The sequence below is a fragment of the Pagrus pagrus genome (genome assembly GCF_965226575.1).
Source record: "Pagrus pagrus genome assembly, chromosome: 18".
Classification (NCBI taxonomy): domain Eukaryota; kingdom Metazoa; phylum Chordata; class Actinopteri; order Spariformes; family Sparidae; genus Pagrus; species Pagrus pagrus.
This window is the reverse complement of record NC_140202.1, coordinates 27934960-27939959: the sequence shown is the minus strand read 5'-3', so window position 1 is coordinate 27939959 and position 5000 is coordinate 27934960. Positions and strand designations below refer to the sequence as shown.

At 46.3% G+C, this 5000-nt stretch overlaps 1 protein-coding gene across 4 annotated transcripts in view; it reads right to left on the bottom strand.

The window, feature by feature from the left end:
* Positions 1-5000, bottom strand: part of npas3 (neuronal PAS domain protein 3) — a 255037-nt gene that overhangs the window by 149026 nt on the left and 101011 nt on the right. The window lies entirely within an intron of this gene.

Genomic DNA, 5000 nt, shown 5'->3' with positions numbered 1-5000 from the left:
ACCTCCTTCTCAAAAACTCATGACTTCTTCTTTTTCCTTGTTGCATTTGTTGCCATGGCAGCTCAATCAGCTGTGTAACAACACTGTGACATCACTCCGTCCAAGTTTCTGCAAGACATGCGTGTTAATCCTCCTCAGAAGGAGGAACCAGAGTCATGCAACATAGTTCAGTCACACTTTTTTTTGAGTTTTGCTAAACTCTTGCACAGCTGATCGACGGATGCATTCAAGACCGATCGGCTGACCCAGTCAGAACAAATACACTCCTGCACATCTGCAATCAGGACGATCGAATGACAACCAGGAAATGAGATTGGAGCAGCTGCTGAAGAGACCTTGTTCTACATTACTCATTAAAATATATTTCTGTACATGCTCAACATCTTTTCTCTCTGGTTTAGTCCTCTGAAAGGGGATTTCTGTCTCTAAACTGAGGTTTATTTGTATAGTTTATTAGCGGTATGAGTCTAATAAGAGACAAAGACATCAGCCACTTTTATCCACGCTCTGTCGCAAGAATCTTCTTCTTCTGCGTTTGTATCACGTGCATGCATCTGGCTTTTAAGCCACATAGGATCGCCACAGAGGATCAATGTCTCGCTCGTCATCAGCGTTTTGCAACATCTTCCTCTTCAAACACTCAGACAGCATTTTTCTTGTGAACCTCATGAAGCTCCAAGGACACGAACAAGATGAAGTTGAGCAGCAGAAGCAGAAGTTGAGACAAACTGCAGCGGCAGACGTCACCTTCCCTCTTCAACCGTATCACCTCATTTCTAAACTAAGTACCTGACGATCTGCTTCTCCGTCTCTTTATTTCATTACTTCCTGTTTCCCTCCATCCTCTCCATCACTTTCCACTCTATTACTTTATATCAAAGAGCGGCTCTGTTTGTTCTCCCTCTCTCTCTCTCTCTCTTTCACCCTTCAACAACAACAGTGACGACCATACTTTCCCGCGGCCTCTCATCATCATCGGACGCCGTTATGAATTAACTCGGCAATAAATCAGCTGCTTAAAACCTCTGTGGGCTTCCTGCCGGCCGCGCACACGCACACACACACACACACACACACACACACACACACACACACACACATAAAGACAGGTGATTAATTTGTGCAGGAGAGAGAGAGAAAGTGTTGCAGGGATAAAAGGGGGGAGAGAGGGATGAGATGGAGGGATCGCGGACAAACACTTTAGAGGAGGAGGAGTTGTTTCGGGCTACAGATGAAAAATGGCTGTCAGCTGGCGAAGAATATCATTTTCATACTGTGTGTCATTTATTTATCACGGAGAACAAACAGTAAATGAAGAGGAGAGGAGACGAGGAGAGGAGGAGAGGAGAGGAGAGAGGAGACGAGGAGAGGAGAGGAGAGGAGAGGAGAGGAGAGGAGAGGAGAGGAGAGAGGAGACGAGGAGAGGAGAGGAGAGGAGAGGAGAGGAGAGAGGAGACGAGGAGAGGAGAGGAGAGGAGACAAGAGGAGAGGAGAGGAGAGGAGAGAGGAGACAAGGAGAGGAGAGGAGACAAGAGGAGAGGAGAGGAGAGGAGACAAGAGGAGAGGAGAGGAGAGGAGAGAGGAGACAAGGAGAGGAGAGGAGAGGAGAGGAGAGGAGAGAGGAGACGAGGAGAGGAGAGGAGAGGAGAGGAGAGGAGAGGAGAGGAGAGAGGAGACGAGGAGAGGAGAGGAGACAAGAGGAGAGGAGAGGAGAGGAGACAAGAGGAGAGGAGAGGAGAGGAGAGAGGAGACGAGGAGAGGAGAGGAGAGGAGAGGAGAGGAGAGAGGAGACGAGGAGAGGAGAGGAGAGGAGAGGAGAGGAGAGGAGACAAGAGGAGAGGAGAGGAGAGGAAACAAGAGGAGAGGAGAGGAGAGGAAACAAGAGGAGAGGAGACGAGATGAGGAGAGGAGAGGAGAGGAGAGGAGATGAGGAGAGGATGTTTCTATTCATGTAAAGCACTTCGAGATAAAACTACATCAGCAATCAACAAACAAACGAGCTAACAAACTAGCGTGTACGAGGTTTAGCCAGCTCACCAATAGACTCTTTGTGTTTCAATAGTTCATCAAAAACTGTCTTCTCTTCTTCACAAACGTCCACTCGATCCATCTCAGTAACATGTTTAGTCCAAAACACAATATTCAATCAATAAATGGCAAAAAAAAACTGCGACTGCAGCAGCTTTTCATGCAGATATGAGCCGGTATGCCGCCCTAGAGCCTGCAACAGCCACTGTGTGAGCATGTGACACACTCTCTCTTGTTTTTCCAGGATTTACAGTTTATATCAGTTTCAGGAGCAGCTGCTTAATGTAAGTTTCTGTGTTTCAAACAAGCCCAAAACCACGGCTGAGCTCCAGACGGGTCAACAACAGCTGTCGATCCAAAACGATTCTGGTCTTTTGGAAATATGTTTGTTTCTATGAGCAGAGTGCAAAGATACTCTTTACACGAGTCAAACAGTCTCTACGGCGGCGTTTGTGCCTATTGTGATGACATTTCCTGGATTATCTTAAAATGCTTCATATCCCTGAAATCTGTGCGAGTTTGTAACTATGACGACTGATGAAGTCATAAAAAATCAGCCTGCGTCTCTTCTCCTCTGGTGTCACCACCACACGGTGTCTACCACACGACACTTCACGTAATGACGTCTGAAAGAGCTACAAAAAGAAAACACGGTATTTACTCGTGTGTGTGTGTGTGTGTGCGTATGAAGTGTGTGTGTGTGTGTGTGTGTGTGTGTGTGCAGTGATGGCTGCTGGGAGATGACGGGCAGACAGGATTTATTTGTTTCGCAAACTTGGGAAGCATTATGTTGATGGACGACAAATATGTCTTCATGTCTGTCTGCTGTGTGTGTCTGTGTGTGTGTGTGTGTGTGTGTGTGTGTGTGTGTAAGTGTGTAAGTGGACAGGGAGGTGTGTTTGACCTTGACTCAAACAGACATATTTATCATGTACCGGCTGAGTAGGTAAATGCAACACTTGCTGTGTGTGTGCGTGTGTGTGTGTGTGTGTGTGTGTGTGTATGTGTGTGTGTGTGTGTGTGTGTGTCAGTGTTTGGGTCTTATAAACATGAAATGAAACCGTGTCGTAAAGTTCAGCCGGGTGACTTGATGGTGTTTTAAAGAGCTTGTCACGGCAGACGAAGGTGTGTGTGTGTGTGTGTGTGTGTGTGTGTGTGTGTGTGTGTATGTGTGTGTGTGTGTGTTTGTGTGTGTCTGCATGTGCGTATCATGTCGTAAAGTTCAGCGAGGTGGGTCGATGGCTTTTTAAAGAGCTTGTCAGCCGAAAGGAAAAAGATATGTGTGTGTCTTTATGTGCATGTGTGAGACTATTCGAGGCGTGTGGAGGCAGAGAGCATGCTGGGAAGGTCGAGGGTGGTCGAGGGTTTAATGTCCGGGTCAAACCGGCCGCCGGTCATGTGACGGGACGGGATTTATACCGTCTGAGCTCCTCACACACACGCTGAGCTTTAATTTGGCGGGGCCAGTTTTTACTTTTCTGTTCAGACGCGTGAATAAATACTTCATTATTGTCACGTTCTCTGTTTCTTGTTCTTGACGTCTGTCAGCTCAGCGAGCAGCTGTCACACCTGTATTCACAGGTCTGTGCTGGTATCCGCCATGATCACCATCAGTCTGAAAACAAAGCTTCCTGCAGGTCAGTAATCCAACACACTGACGCTGCTTCACCCTCGTTTCCACCACAGAGCTCCACAACAGTCAACAGCTACACAGTCAGCACAGTCAGAAGCCTTCAAGGAACAATGAGGTTTAATCAGCAGCTAATGATTCAAGTCGTCGACAGTCCTGGAGAGAGATCAGGACACACGAAATACTAAACCAGCAGCTGGTGTCCTGACTGTTCGTCTGTTTTCATTCCCGTCGCTCACATTGAACGTGTGTCAGCAACAAAATCACCAGAATAAGTGTGAGCTAAGTACGTTTCTGGAAAACCACAGAGAAGTTCAAGTTCAGGTTGAATTTTCTGTTTCTCTCTCGTCTCAGCGCTGTGCTGACGCTCTGGATAGGTTAAGACACAACAGCCACTTGGTTAGCGTTAGAAAACACAAACGCAGCTGGAAAACGTCTCCACAGCTCCTCAAACAAAAACCCGGATTTGTTTCCAGGTGTGTTTAAACATATCCAGTGGTGCGTCTCGAACGTCACCACCGTCCTCCTCCACCTCCTGATGTGACAGTCAGCTAATGATCAGATAACTTGAACATGATGTGACACGTTCAGTACGAGTGTCGACCTCGGACGAATCTGTAGTTTGTAGAAACGTTAACTGCTAACGTTATATCTTGGAGACTGGGCTGCGTTGAAGGTATGACATGGACGATGAAGATGTTGATGAAGTTTTGTCTCGTTTTACTACAAACACCTGAATATCTCCAGTAGAGAAACATCTGAACATGACATCATACAATGTGTTTTTACTGTTTAAAACACAGAAACATCAGAAGAAAGTCTGTCTGACAAACTCACCCTCATCCTTTATTTTACAGTTACAAACTTCCGAACTCTTAACAGGATACGAGGGGAAAATTATCTTTGGTAACACCTCAGAATAACAGCTCTGCTGATTTTCTGTCAGCTGTTCGACGCCCTGACAGAAGCTGAATCTCTCACAAAACACAAATGATAATCTCCTAAAGCAGCGAACTGAACGTCTCCTGAAACACTGCGGAGACGTTACAATCCTCAGAGACTTGAAGCGTCTTTTCTTTCGTGTTGTTTCAACAGAAGTCCATTTATATTTCAGAATAAAACTCTGGGCTTAATTTTTCTTCTGTCCAGATATCAGAGTATCTGTTTACATGATCAGCTCATCCATCCGCAGAGGCCAAACTGAGAGGAGGAATATTTAAAGAAATAAATAAAATCCATGCAGCAGCGTCGGCGATGAGATAACCAGAAACACGGCGAGCAATATGAAGAGAGAGATGAAGGCGCGAGATAAACGTCGGAGGAACGCAGCGCGGTGGCCGAC